Genomic DNA, 16,671 nt, shown 5'->3' with positions numbered 1-16,671 from the left:
GCAGAGTGGCATAAGCAAGTATAAATCCCACTTGAGTTATCATAATGGCTGCCAAGCTAATTGAGAACACATTCGCTTCTTTAACTAAATAAATTATGGTTGCAATTATATGACCTCAAGGTCACCTCCTCTAGGAGATGCCCAGCACTTGAATTAGCTATTCAGCTCTTCACAGTAAGTGGCCTTACCCAATCACTGCCAGATAAACACTGTTGAAATATGCATTTAATTATCTTAGCCTTTTAACTTTTAAAATCTTTTCATTGCCAGCAGTTATTGGCTAATTTATTTGGGAGTGGCAGAGAAATTCAGTGTCTAGTTAGGATGTGGTCTGTGGGTAGATTCTTGCAGGCCAGGCATTTTTGCTCACTGAAAGGTGAGGTGTTTAAAAACATCCTCTCCTCTGAATTGAAAAAATTTTATCACACTGCACAAGCTTGCCCATAGACAAATATAACCAAATGAAGAACTCCAGAAAGAGCCTCATTTTAAATCAAATCTTTTTGATAAGACATACACAAGGATGATCAACATAGTTCTGAGTTCACGGATAAATAAGCGTCTGTTTTCTATTACTGATTTGTTGTTGTATATAGGAAAGGTCTGTCAAAACATCAACTAGAGAAAAATATAACCAACTCCATAATGTTTTTAAGGAGAAAATACCCAATCAGATTGGGTAACCTTTTCTCTACAGTTTATAGTCTGTAGGCCATTGGTGTTTTGTTTTCTGAATTCAAATAACATTCTTCATATTAATTCCAAACCAAAATTACTGGTTTGGATCCAGGCCGCAGATCTTCCCATGGAACAATTCCTCTCTACGTAGCAAAGAGAGAGAGAAGGCCATTTCTCTTGCAGAATCTTATGGCACTTCTGATGCTGAGATGGGATTTATGAGGTAGTTACGAGCCTTCCTCTACAATATTTTGGACACCTTCCACACTGCCCAGAGGAATCTCCCAACATTCCATATGGAAGGACACAGTGGGCTGAAGGGGAAACTCCACATCTGGCATGGAATAACATTCTGTTCATGACATGTTCTCACTGATGGAAAAATGAAGGCATCCAGGGAGAAGACATTTTTGCCAATTGCGCTTCTCTTTGCAATACCCCATGCCACCTCCCACACTATCATCCCAAGCTACTTATGGGGAGGTGCTGGTAAAGGTAATCTCTCTTCTTTTGCCAGGAGGAGCTACTTAGATGAGAAGTCCTACTGATGTGTTTAATGGATCAAAGGCAAAGTCTGCATTCTTCCAATCCAGTTAATGGCACAGCTTCTTTACATTTAATAAGAGCTACCATTATTAAAAAAAAAAAAAAGGAATGGGACTTAAAGAGGGAGGGTTGTTGAGTATTGCTGGGACTGCTGGGATCTCTGTGTCTAAAATATTGCCGGGCTATTTCCTGAGCAAATTAGGACACTTAACTTTCAAGGCTTAAGATCTATTTCAACTTGTCTGTATCTGTATTGTCCTACCCTTTCGTATTAACATCTCCACTCTAGGAACAAAGATTATTTTTCCCTAATCATAAACAAAGGGTGACTCTAGAATAACCTCTCCCAATTCACTGCTTCTTTCTAGATATATTGGATATGTTCACCTAAGACATTCAAAGCCACTAGTTTAGGAAAAGTAACTCTGGATCTGAAAGAACCTCAGGAACTGGTTTATATCATGAGTACTCAAGTACCTAGAGTGAAGACAAAGCAACAGGAAGAGTGAGCAGAAGATTCCACCCTCTTCCTCTCTGGCAAGAGAAGTACCCACCTATAAAGATGCAACAAAATTGGGGCAAGAAGTTGAGAGAAGTTAGCAACTGCAAAGGGCTTTCTTCCAAATGCCTCTATTTGTAAAGAAGACAAATGGCTACTTTCGGAGCAGAAATAACCAGCAGAGATGGAGAAGGGAGCAAACTGATCCATTAACTCTCTTTTTCTATTCAGATACTGAGAATCTCCTTCTATAACTGTTTTCAGGACACTGGACTTTCACACTTGTTAAAATACTTTTTTTTTTAATCTGTTCAATCGTGTCTGATTCTTGGAGACTGCCTGGACAAGTCCCTGCAGTTTTCTTGGCAAGGTTTTTCAGAAGTGGCTTGCCATTGCCTCCTTCCTAGGGCTGAGAATGACTGGCACAAGGTTGCCCAGCTGGCTTTATGCCCAAGGCAGGACTAGAACTCATGGTCTCCCAATTTCTAGCCTGGTGTCTTAACCACTACGTCAAACTGGCTCTCTAGAAGACATTAGATTGAACCTAAATAGCCAGAAGACCCACTGAAGTCCCTTCCATTGCTATGACTCTATAAAATCTCTCCAGCAATTTTCATAGAATCCAAAGACATATTTAACTGCAAAGTAAAACATGATCAATGCCAAAAAGAATTATGATTAAATTCAGACTAGGAAGTGGCAGGGCCGCAACTAGGGTCTGCGTCACCCGGGGCAAACATGGATTCCATGCCCATTTTGGCTCCCCCCCATGCTCATTTTGGTGCCCCCCCCCTCATTTTGGCGCCCCACCAGTGCGGCGCCCGGGGCACATGCTCCGCTTGCCACCCCCCCCCCCATTTGCTCCCTGGGAAGTGGTCTAATGCAGATGTGCTTTTTTTTAACCCAGTGAAACATCACAGAAAAGAGCCAGTACATGGCATGATACAAATATTGTCCATTTATTGTTCATCTTCGTACATTTCACAGAAATAAACTAAAAAGAGTGAATTAAATTGAAAATACAGGTTCATATTTTCTTTCTGGATATGACTTTTACTCTGAGTAGCACCATTTTTTGCACTTTTACTTTTACTGTGGCTGCTAATTTTAGTTTTGGATCACTATAATTTTCAAAGTCTGGCTTGATAATAAAGAACTGTGACTTAGAAGAAGGGGGAAAAGTAACACATCACTGTTTATATTAGAGACAACTTGACACTAAATTTAACACAATTTCAGAAAGGCTGCAAATAAGTTTTCTTCCCCCATTTCCTCCTTTTAGTTTTTATGTCATTCTGCATGTAAATAAACAGACCCATAATGCATACATAAATTTAAATGTAGGAAAAAAGCATCATTGTTCCAAATTCATTTATTTACATTCTAATTTCTATTAATATTAATATTAATTCCTTTAAATGGAAAAATATAAAAAATAATGACTTCCTGCAGAACTAAAGGCTTCATACCTTTAGGGGAAAAGTGGTTCATTGCCTTTTAAACAAGAGACATTCATTATTATGCTTTCTCTGACAGGATTTGATTTCTTTTGTAAATGATGACCATAATTAAGCTTCTCATAATGAATGTTGCTATAGTGCTAAACAGTACAATTTATATAATGTCTTTTCTCTCAAAGGTTCAGCTTTTAGTGAAAAGTTAATAAATAAAATACTACAGTTGGGTTCAGGGTAAGACAGCTGTCCAAGGAATAAGTCCCAGCTGAACTCACAAATGCTGAAGTGCTCAAGGGTTAGTCTTCAAATACTAAAGCAGTGTCAACGACAGTAGGAGTCAAGAGCTCCACTACCTTGGATATGTTCAAGCAGGGGACAGATAGCTTTCATTTAGATTCCTCCCCTAAGCTGATCGTTCGATTTGATGGCCTAATGGGTCCTTTCAACATTATGATTCCTCAGTAAGTGTGACTAACTTGGTTTAAATCCAAGCCCTCCTTATGACTAATTTAGTCTAGATTCAAATGTTCAGCATTTTCACAATGTCTTGAGTCAACACCATATGGTGAGAATTGATAATGAATACAACTACTATAGCAGCTGAATAAGTCTACTGTTCAGTGAATATCCCAGACATATGTTAGCATAATTAAGTTTTCCAGCTTGTCTGAAGTGTATTAACAATAGAATCCACTGTGTACTGTGCTAATTTAACCACGTTCCATGGGTTTTCTATCACTAGGACCAGTCCTATCATTAGGCAGAGTAGAGTAATGAAGGGACAGATGCTGGGTGAGGGGGTGGATAAGCCATACCACTTGTCCTGGGCACTAAAATGAGACTTCTGCTTTTTATGTGTTGTAATAAATTATCCCAATGCCTGTATTTAATTCAGCTGCCAGTCTTCCTGGCTTCTGAGCAGGGAATGAAAAGGTGGGCCATGGTTAGTTTAATGGGCATAACTGACTGGGTTTGCAGAACATGCTAAGTCATAAATCATGGATTATAAGACATAATGGCTGGTTCACACATTGTGGTAAGCCAACATAAAAAAAAATCACAAAGCTTTTATTTACCCCTTTCTCCCACTACTGAAGAGGCAGTATGGTTAGCCTCAGGTTTAAAATGCTTTTTTAATAAGAATTTTATTAAGTTTAAAGCAAAGATAAAAACTACAAAAAAGAAAAAAAACTACAAAAAGAAAAAGAAAAAGAAACTAAAAAGTGTGAAACACGAGAAAAAAAGAATTTTAAAGATTACATAGAGAGTTAACTTCTGACTTTTAACAGCAAGAATATACAGCAATTTCCATAACCAACCCTTACTCTCAATCAAACCAGAATCACATTATTTCTATAAATCATTCCATTAGCTCATTATGAAGACCACTAAATACAATTGTTCCCTCCCCTTATATTAAAAGAAAAAGAAATATATAAACCTCCTAATCAACTTCCTCCCCTCAAAACAACATTTAATTATTTCCTTCCTACCTCTATTCTATACATTTCTGTCTACTATAATAGAAATCAAACTATATATATATTATATATATATAAGGTTGTTATATATATATAACAACCTTAACCCTATTAACCCTAAAACCAAACAATTATTATTATACCTTATAAATCTTTAAATCATTAAGAAGGAATAAAAACAAGCAAACCTTAAAAGCAATCCAATTAATCTTAATCCAAAGTGTTAAAAAGAATAGAATCACACAAGCCTTAAAAGCAGTAAAAAAAAATCTTAAATCTTTACCCCACTTCAAAATATTTGAAGCATTTACATATTTCCATAATACACACAAGGCATTTTTCATTAAAAAAAGTCAAACAGCTCAACTGCCCCCCTTAGAAACTCATACTTCTCAGCAGAAAACCTCTAACAGAACTCTTCTTTCCCATAACATTCTACCAGAAAAACAATTCTGTTTGTGATTTGCAATTTGGTTGGTCCTTTTAACATCTTCAGCACCAGAATCTGGTCATCCGGCACAACAAATGCTTCAATTTCACTGTTGGTAGAAATATCTCCATCTTCACTAGAATCAACGTTTTCCACAACCTCCTCAGCCAGATGAAGCATTTTAAAGCTGATATTTTCTACAGTGTCCCGAATATCTTGCATAATAGCTTGACAGGAATCAGAGAAAATCTGTTTGATCTCACAATGAAGCTCTGAGAATGTCTGCTTAAGATTCTCCATGTTACAGGAAGTAGATTATGGCACCCCCTAGATACTTAACTGGCAAAAGTAAGAGTTAATAGAAGAGTTCCAGCAATGTTTTCAAAAGCAACTTCCCAGAGAAAGCAGCAACAGAAAGCTGAGGATTCAAAACAGCAGATTCAATGTGTAGGGAAAAAAACAAATTCTTCAAATTCAATACAAAAATAATAGCAGGGATGCAGTTATTTATTCTCAGTCCTCCTTAATATTTAAATGGGGAAACAAGCCAAAACTTTGAAAGATTTTTAAAAATTAATCCAAAAAAACAATAACAACCACCAAGACAGATCGCTTCTCCTTGCTGTAGAAAGCCTCTCTTGGGGTATATAAACTTAAAAAATATAAATTGGGTGATTTAGAAATGGGGTGGCTTGACTTAGTGTCCCTTTAAGGCTACAGCGAGGTTTGGAAATGGTGACATCCCAGCCACCCAGTGTCTCTTACCGGATTAATGTTAACGCTGTTCACGATCCTCTGGCTACGAGGCACCATTCTAGAGTACAAATGGGATGATTCTGAGTGTTTTCTGTCCATGAAAATGCTCTGGGGCTTCAGGAAAAGCCTGCCTGAGCCCATAAAAAAGCCACATTGTCAGATCTGCCCACAGAGCTGGCGGGTACAGCTGTTCAGTTGGACATGTCCTTACCAGGAGTCAGCCTCAGTTTTAAAATGTGAATGCCTGGGGCTAGCCTACCTCCTTTGATGGCAGTGAGTAGTTGTTCAAATGAGTTTAAATGAATCATGCTTTAAAAAATAAAATTAGAAGCAATATCCCTAGCACTGAGAGTGTTACTAGTCAGATTCATTAATAACCTCAAGAAAATTTAATTTCCTTTTTGCATGTTGTTCTATTTTCTGTGGTACTGTGACTGGCTTCACCCATCAAACTAGTGGCTTGTTTAACTATGGTTTGTCAAATTAAACCACAATTGGCTCAGTTCACCTAACATATTAAGCCTGACCCAAGCATAGGACATTTTCCTACAGTGTCCTCAGCTGAATTCCCATTCTAACCCATCTCTCTCCATGGCGTCATTGCTTGTGGGCAAAGGTATCCACAAGATCCAGGGCTTTGATCAGAATTATGAAAGCAGCATCATGCCCCTGCAATGCAAACTCCATGCCTTTCTGTATGTGTGTGCAATGTTGTAACACATGTACAAAAGAAAGGGAGTTTGCATTGCATTAGTATGACACTCCCCCCCCCCAATTTTCCGGTTCTACTATTAAAAGAGACAGATTTTCTAACATATGACTCGAAATTCCAAATTTCTCAAGAACTGTGGATGTAGCCTCAGGCGAAACATTGCACTGTGCCTCTTGGCTCTATTTTTATTTGGGGGCAAAAATGCTAATTTTGAATTGGATGGGTGGCAGCATCACCCACTGCTGCTCCTCAGCTAACTTGTCTGCATTTATTTTATAGCGTCTTCATTCTTAAATGCTGATTTGGCGAACATCTGCTTCACAGTTGCAAAGCCATTACTTTTATGAGGCATACATATTTTAGATGGATTTACTGTTGACCTTTGTTAGGAAATTGGATGTTTTTGTTGTTGCTAACATTTCTATAATTGATAATGTTGCTACTGTCACCAGGGTACTTTTTTTCCAAATGAAATACTGCAGCTTCACCAATCTTTGTTCTAAATATAGTTAATCAGATAAATATTATTTAACTTCTTCTGGCTTTGAAACAAAAAGTGTGATTAATCCTTTTAGCTTTAAATACACATATTTCCTGCACCATTCAGAAAAAAAATGACTAGCTAATCTTTATTTTAGTTAATTTACCACTTGTCATTTGGTAATAGGTTTTAAATAGATAATATAAACAATCCAGAATAAATTACAAGCATTTAAGATTAATTTAAATCAATAAGATAAATAGGCTGATCTGCTGCCTGACTGAGGCAGAGCTAAAATTTAGGATATCTACCTCACATAAGATTGAGAATTTAATCTGCTCTAATTTTTTTCAGACTTATTCCCACTTCATTACTCAACATAAAAATTGAGATGAATGAATTTCCAACATTTTAAACACTGTTTAATTTTATACTGACCTGTTTAGGACCAAACGTGATCTGATACTAGCACATCTGCACACTAAGGCACTGTGGTGCAATAGTTAAAATGTTGGACTGAAATTAGGGAAGGCCCAGGTTTAAATTCCCCCTCAGCCATGGAGCTCTCATTGGTATTGGGGAAATCAGTTTCTCTTCAGTGACCTGAATTGCTCTTGTGATAATAAAATGGAGATTGACTATATGCACTTTTGAGGGCTTTTTAAAAAAAAAAAAAAAATTGGTTCCCTTCGAGTCAGTGTTGACTCCTGTCAACTGCCTGGACTAGTCTCTGTAGTTTTCTTGGCAAGATTTCAGAAATGGTTTGCCACTGCCTTCTTCCTAGGGCTGAGAAAGAGTGGCTGGCCCAAGGTCACCCAGCTGGTTTTGTGCCTAATGTGGAACTAGGACCCACAGTCTCCTAGTTTCTAGACTGGTGCCTTAACCGCTACACCAAACTGGCTCTCTTGAACACCTTACAGTAAATATAATGATTAAACATCATCCCTACATCTATAGGTGGTAAGATGGGTAACCTGCACTTCTGCAATTGCTGCAGAAGAATAAAGGGAGGGGGGGTACTCCCCTGACTACAAATGCCTACTCAGTGTGATTTGTTCCTTCCCTTTCCTAACATATTAATAACCTTCTGAACTATTAGATCACTATGTCATATAATGTACAAGAGCTTGGGGGCATGGAAGAAAGTGGCAGTTGTATATATTTTTTCCTAAGACATTATTGTGAAGGATGCTATTCCATCACAGAAGATTGTTGGAAAAATGTATTAGGATGAAAGCCTCTCATTTCCTGAATTAAAGGGGAGAGAGAAAGAGAGATCCCACTACTGCTGCACAGTAGACAGTGTCGGAGCATCATAAAAAGGCAAAGGACTAAGTACATTTCATTATTGGAGGCCTTGTTAAAATAGGACATAAGTTCAAACTTTCAGCCCAGACTGCCACTGACCTCCTTTCAACTAATTTCTTCAAGCCCTTTTTTTTTCACACAGCCAGCTTCATACTGGCATTTGAGCCTTGCTGCATAAAAGATGAGAGGCTGAGTATGCCATACAGTAGAAACTTTATTTGCACAGTCTTTCTGTTAAAAGCATAGCTCCTCTTTCTTTGTTACGGTGGCAGAGCCAGGTTTAAAGCCATGAATTTGTTTCTTTTATCTACTTGCACAAAGTGCTCTGGTTGGATATGGGATTATTGGGTTTACAGGTCGTCCTTACTTGATGACCATTCATTCAGTGACTGTCTGAAGTTACGATGGCACTAAACTGCCCAGAGTCCCCCATTGGGGGAGAGGGGCGGTAATATAAATCTAAATAAATAAATAAATAAATGGTAGTTATGGCTGGTTCTCAAAGTTACAGCTGTTGCAGCGTGCCTGCGGTCACTTGGTCAATATTTGGGTGCTTGGCAGCCTATCTGTCATGAGCACTGATGGTGAGCAGGAAGGGGCCCCTATCTGGGGGGGGAAATGCATGCGTAGTAGTGAGGAGTTGAGCAGTCATTCAAAGAGACACAGAACAGACCCGCCTTGGCTTTTGGGGTTTATCTGTATGGGTTTTCTCACGCTTCTTCAGTTTGTTAGGATTTTCTGTCTACTGTAGCAGTAATAAAACACTAGAGACTTATTCCTCATCTCAGCGTGGTTCCTGACTGTTAGGACACTATCTGTATTTATAACCTCAGTGTTATCTTCGACTCCTCCTACCGCCTACCTCCCCACTTCTCTGCTGTTTGGCATCCCTGCACTCCACTACCGTTGCCTACCTCTGCTGCCTCCCACCACCCCAAGCTGACCTTTGCCATCTTCTTCCTCCCACTGCTGACAAGGCACACCTGGTCGAGGCAGCTGCTGGCCCTTCACAAGGCCTCTCCAATGCCTTTTGCAAGGCCCTCTTCAGCAGCAGGAGGAAGAAGTCAGTGAAGGTCAGCTGGGGCCAGTGGGGGTGGCAGGGCTGGCAGGGTAGTTGGCAGTGGTGGAGTGCAGGGCTGCCAAAAGAGCAGAGATGGTGGGGGTGGGGGGGAGAGACCAGTGGATGGGAGGAGTTGAAACTGAGGCTAGCATGGCAGGGCAGGAAAAGCATGAGGTCCTTGCCTAATGATAACACGTTCCTCATCTAACGATCACAGCTAGGACTACTGGGATGGCCATTGCTAAGCAATGAGGTCATGTGATGTTTTGTCCAATGACCACTTTGCTTAGCAATGGAAATTCTGGTCCCGATTATGGTCATTAAACAAAGACTACCTGACTGAGTACCCACACCCGCATTATGCAACTATATTCATAAGGAATATCAAAGTCCATGGGGCACATGGATTGCACCAGGAAGGACTGGACAGGCAACAATGGCAAAAAGATATATCTAAGAATGTATGGCAAGGGAAAAAGTCACGTGTTAAATATAAGGGATTACAAGATGCAAAGGAAAAAGGATGATTGGGTTTACCTGATCTGAAATTGTATTTTGCAGCTTGTTGTTTGGTTTGAATAAAATAATGGGTGTTGCTGAGAAATGAAAGACTTTTAGAGTTAGAAGAACATGACCTGAGATTTGGGTGGCATAGATATTTGTGGTATGACAAAGTCAAGGTAAATGTGGATTTCAAAAATAATTATGTTAGACATGCCATGTTTAGAATATGGAATAGATAGAAACCCAGGCTATGTCCGAAAACACCATTATGGCTTTCAGCACAAGAATCATTTTATAGACAAGAAATGATAAGCAAAGATAAACAGTTAACATATTGTGAGATACTAGAATTTTATCAAAGAGAGCATAAAATAAAATCAAGAGAACAAGTGATGACAGAGGAACATAGTTGCCAATGGTTTTCTTTGTTACAGTTATCAGAAAGATTTAAAGTAGCCAAAAGAATTCATGGTATTGAACAATGTAAGGCAGAATTAGAAATGGAATTATGTACAAATGATGAACATGTATTTGCTAAAATGTATACATTTTTACTGAAATTTGAAACAGAAGAACAAGTGAAAGAATGTATGATAAAGTGGGCTAAAACTTTGGTTATAATATACAAATGGAAAAATGGAAAAAATACATGATTGAAAGGATTGCAATTTACATTATGTTATAATCTGACAGATATTTTTTGTAAAATGATGTACAGTTGGTATATGGCACTGGAAAAGTTATCTAGAATGCATAGAGGTACTTCAAATTCATGTTGGAACAACAAGAAGGGACATTTTCTCATGCTTGGTGGACGTGCAAAAAAGCTAGAAAATTTGGGTTCAAATACATACAGTGATTCAGAGGATTTTTTAGATGAATATTCAGTTGAAACCAGAACTTTTCCTTCTGGGACTGATGGATAAACAGTTAGAAAAGAGTCATGGAAGATTATTTTTATATATGATAACTGCAGCCAGATTATTGTATGAACGAAGATAGAAAGAGCTGGCAATATCTACAATGGAGGAATGGTGAAAATGACAGAACTTGCTGAGATGGCCAAATTGACCTGTTTGATTAGAGAAAAGACTGGGGACTCCTTATGGACTTTTTTATGTAAAAAAGAAAAAAAAATGAACTTATGATTTATGGTTTTGATGATTAGACAGGACAGATTATAGAAAGAAGAGGGTCATGATGTAACTTTCGAGAGAGAGGTTAAACTATAATTGTATTTATAACTGCAGAAAAGAAGATTGGAAGCCACTTCTTTATATGTTTTTGTCTTTTTTTTTCTACTTTCTTTTTGCACTTTTAGCTTTCCCTTTTATTTTTCTCTTTCTTTTCTTCCTTTTCATTCTATTTTAGTTTGTATTAGTTCTTATTGTTGTTAAAATGATATATATACAGTGTGTGTGTGTTTGCGTGTGCATGTGTGTATGTAAGAACTGGACAGGCCATATCTGTTATCTGAGAAGCTTTCAATTTGGAAATTCTTTGGAACTCTTTCACAATTGCAGAGTTGAAGCTTCTGATCATGCTTGGCATAGGCATGAAGATTGCAAGATCCTCAGCAAAAACATTCTGTGGTGGAACCTCTCTGTTCTTGCAGTGGGCCTATCACGTTTCTCCATGTCTGGCTTCCAGTTAATTCTAGATGTGGTGGAAAAGTCTCATTATTGCTTTATTCAGCTTCAAATGGGATTTCTAATATGTTACTGTCCTATGCAAAGTAAGTGAATGGTCATCCCCTTTAGTCATTTGGTAAACCAACAAGCCAATACTGTCAAAGCAATTCAGGAGAACACTTACTCTTTTCTATTAATAGAGAACAATCACTGACTGTTCTCTATTAAGAGAAGCAGAAGCTTACAAGCAGAAACTTGTAAACTTTCATGTAATGTATAGTGTTGTTGGATCATAATTTGTAGCACAGTTGCAAGAATCATTCAGACGTGTTAAAGAAATCTAATCCCCATCAAGTAATCTTGAGAAGGTGTTCTCAGGAACCCAAAGACACGAAAAACTGCTTTTCCAATTTCTTGGTCTCACCCTTGGATATCAGATAAAGTGTGCGTGCTTCAGAAATAAATGGTAATTTTAGTAGCAGACATACTGTTGTTTTAAATAGCATAGGATAGATTTAAGAAAATTTTAAAGAATTTTAAGTGGGTATATTGATATGGGAATGGCAGTTTCGGTTAATAAATAGTCTCAGCTGCTATTCTCAAGTAAATCTCAATCAACCCAGGCTGTTCCTGGATTTTGCTTACATCACTAATGATTATTTCATCTCACGCCTGAGGAAAGTGACAAAAAAGCCTGTGACAATTTATGTTGATTTTTTTTGCTTTTTGTAAATATGTGGGCTTATAACATATGCTCATATGCTGAAAGATAATGAGTAATAATTTAATTACCTGGGAACCTGTTTAGCAAAGATTTAAGATGATATATAGCAAGGTGTGTCTTCGATCATCTGACTGCATATATACTGAAAACACACTGCAATGCTTTATCTTTACTACAAGTTGTGTGTCTCTGAAAAATTCAGTGTTGGCATATCAAGAATATTGAAAAACTGCAGGTACGTTACTAAGGGTAAATATAAACAATCAACCGTGAAAGAGTAGTTTGGAAGTATTTGAGAAGTACTTTAAAAAGTTTGTGTAAAGCTCAATTTATTATTATTATTATTAATTATTATTATTATTATTATCATTCACATTAGTTAGTGAATAATACATAGTAATATACATAGGTATAACACTATTTCCTTTTAACAAAAAACAAGCAAACCCTCTAACCATGCTGGACAAATCCTAAAAACAAACACACAAACAAACAACAATACCACACAATTTCCTTTCAGGGTAAATAACATGGAAAATACAGAATGGGAGCTAGAAATGGGAAAAGAAATTAAAGTCAGCAGACAAGAGAAAAGGAAAGGAAACATAACTAAGTCTAGTTTACACTAACACCATTCAGTATATTTTACTATCCTTGAAAACCATCTCTGTTTCCATGCCCACCCCCCATATAATACTCCCTACATTCTCTTGCGTTCTTTAGAATTATCACCTCTCTTTCTGAGGATTTTATCAACTCCATTCAACAGCAACAATTTCAGTTTTCTACTCCTTCATGACCCAGCCACTCTTCCATTACATATTTGTTTTTCAGTATGAACTTCATTCATTCTCTCTAGCTGACGAAATTATCTCACCATAATTATTTTGGACTAGTCACGCACTTTTGTATTCAATCTATATTCATTCAGCACACATTCATTCTTGATTCTCTCTGTTCTTATTGTACCTCACACTAATTAAGTGTCCCATTTTCACTGCATTAAACTCACTTTTATGTTTCTCCTGACACACCCAGCTCTCTCACTTAAATGTAACAGTGTAGGCAGAAGCTCACTCATATGCACAACTATTATCACTTCTTTTGAAAACATTCATTCCTCGCAAAAGACCATATGCTACCCTCTGTCTTTCTACCAGCATTTGTACATCTTAAAATTTCTCCATTACTTTCCCCATTTTTAATAAACTTCCTACTGAGGTATACAAATTCTTTTACGTGTTTTAGTTTTTTGACAGATATATATAATTTGCAACCATCCGTGTCATTTTCTCTGACATGAATACCTTGGTTTCTGAAACATTATTTCCAAACCTACTTCTCTCCTTGCATCACACAGCTATCTAATAGTCACCTCAAATCATTTGAGTACTCAGCCAACAACATGACATCATCTGCACATAAGTACAACACATTCACATCTATAATTACAGCCTCAAATCTCACTGCAAGCATGCCTTGAAAAATTGCCAAGGAATACATTAAACTAAAGGGTCAATATGTATCTTTGTTTTACTCCCTGTTCAGTGATAAACGTTTTCTAAGCCTTCCATTTATTCTCATACATGCTTTCCTTCCTTCCTTCTTTTAATTTTCTAAGGCCAGCAATGACTTTGGGCAGTTTACAGAAGGTTAAAACAGTATCAGTTAAAACAATGGGAAAAACAGGCATGTTGGGCTAGGGGAACATAACAATTAAATATAAATATAAATATAAATGAATAAATATATAATCAAAACAACCATTATTAAAGTCACAGACCAGAATAGTGTAATTCAGACCTAGTCACTTCATCACCCAACAAATTTACAATAAACTTTCTGCCTCACATTCATATTTTCCTCAATGACCAGCTGAAGAGCAGAAGTATCTTCTGGACATTCTCTGCTTAACATAAAGCCACACTACACTTTCTACAGTAAATTATGCTCATTGTCACCTCTCATACAATTCCCTACGTACAGGTCTCATCATTTCTCTTCCTGGAGTCACTGTATTTCCACTTTTCTTTATCTTTTTTTTCCTTTTTCTTCCATGTGCATTTGTCCCCCAAGAGCCACTTTTGACATTACCAAATATACAGTAGGTTTGTGCAACACTCTGAACACCTCCTCACCCTCGTATTCTTCACTATTCTTGCAACATTTCCTCATAATAAAGCAAATCACTCATATTTTTGATTGATTCATTTTCCATGTATATGCATGAATAGACTCACATTTAAAGACTTATGCTTTATAAGACATAGAGCATCGTTTATAAACCACAGTGCCCAGGTTCATACTACACTTTGAGCCAAAATCAAACAAATTATATTTGGCTTAGCTCCATATTTGAACTTCCTCTCAATCTACAAGGTTGCTAAGGGAAACCGTGACTTCCTCTGCTCTAGAATAAGGATATCTCGTCCTGTACAAAAGAAAGAAAAAGTGGTACTTCTGTTGTCATCTTTTTCTGAATTTGAACCGGCATTTTACATTTTCTGAAAAGAGAAAAGTCATGTAGCAATTTTGCCACTTAATCATCTGGCACTTTTTAAAAGCATAACAGCAAATGAGGACATCATGGGACCTCACAAATATCTACTTGGGCTTGCCTCATTTCTGTAACTTCAAGAATTTGCCTGGAAATCAAGTTTGCCAAGGTCAGCAGCAAAGTAAACAAATAAGCAGAGGAGCAAATATACAGTAAAGAACTGTTGCTGTTACTCCCCAACTTATACTCAAATGGAAATCCCTGAAATGAAGGATAAAATTAAATTCTGATGTTGTGCAGACTTGCAGGTGCTAGGCCAATTATGTATTTGGTTTTAGGAATTTATTTAATTAATCCATTCCAACTTGGACTGGGATTTCATGTGCTTCTTCTACTGTACTGTAAAAAAACAAGTTAAGAGAGGCGGCTGCATATGATATAATTAATATAATATAAGGCTTTGTTCCTTTGTTTGGCCCATAATCCTTCAAACTCAAAAATAGGGCTATGTGATCTGGGCTGCAAACAATCAGGTTGCCACTAGGGACGGCAATGTGGACAGAAAACTCTAGCACTTCGTTGCCATCTAGTGCTTATCCAGATTTTTACAGTCAGTATCTGGTAGCTCACTCAGGAGGGACTCTCATGTCTGAATATCCTTCATATAAAAATTTAAAAAGTTAAAAAGGAGATGCCTATATAAAATTAGCAAATTAGACTAAGTTAGAATGCATCCCTTTCCTGTAAGAGGTAGGAGATTAATTTAACAAATTAACTGGAGAATGGATCATGGATCAACTACAAAGATAAAGGACTGATTATCCATAAATGCATTTTCACACCTCAATGCCTGCTTGAATATGCACATGAAAGAGTATCAGTCAGATTAAAACTTCCATACCACTTAGTATCCTAAACAGAGCATGAGGACATTTACTGGAACTGTGCAAAAATAATCACAAATAAATAACGGTCAACTGGAGGGTACACAGAACAACCATATTAGATAGTATTCCAGTAGTAGTATTTATTTTATTAACAATTGTAACTCACCCTATTTCCACAGATCACAGTTATGGTGACTGTTACTTCAGTGTCATAGAGGCCTTATAGTATTGGCTGACATGCTAGCAGTGCCCTGGGTGGGCTACACCTACTACATTCAGTACTTAAAAGCCATGAACCAGAGTGGCACTAAGTTAGCAACCGTACTTACCTATGCGTTAGTTGTCTTGGAAGTATACTTTTTTGGATAACATGGTAATGCGGATTGTTGCTTGTACTGTGTAGAAACACTTTCCTAAGACCATCACTCTGTAGCTGTTGTCTTCATATCTCCAATTGCCCCTCTCACAAGTTGCCTTTGCTAATTCACTGCATTTCAGTGAAGCCATGCATACCTCTTCAGCAAAGGATCATTACCTTGTCGTGGTGCTGGAGCTTGAGCACTTCAATGATGCCATGAGCTAAACCGTGAAGGGCCACCCAAGACAGGAAGGTCATGACAGAGAGGTCAGACTAAATGCGATCCCTGGGGAAGGTAATGCCAACCCACCCCAGTATTCTTGCCGTGAAAACTAAATGGATCAGTACAACCAGAGATATGTCGGTATACCATCGGAAGATGAAACCCCCAGGTCGGAAGATGGTCAAAATGCTACTGGGGAGGAACAGAGGATGAGTTCAACTAGCCCCAGACGTGATGACGCAGCTAGCTCAAAGCCGAAAGGATGGCTAGCGGCTGACGGTGCTGGTGGTGAACGGCAAATCCGATGTTCTAAGGATCAACACACCATTGGAACCTGGAATGTAAGATCTATGAGCCAGGGCAAATTGGATGTGGTTATTGGTGAAATGTCAAGATTAAAGGTAGACATTTTGGGCATCAGTGAACTGAAATGGACTGG

This window comes from Candoia aspera, chromosome 2 (genome assembly GCF_035149785.1).
Source record: "Candoia aspera isolate rCanAsp1 chromosome 2, rCanAsp1.hap2, whole genome shotgun sequence".
Lineage (NCBI taxonomy): Eukaryota > Metazoa > Chordata > Lepidosauria > Squamata > Boidae > Candoia > Candoia aspera.
This window is presented reverse-complemented; position numbering follows the sequence as displayed.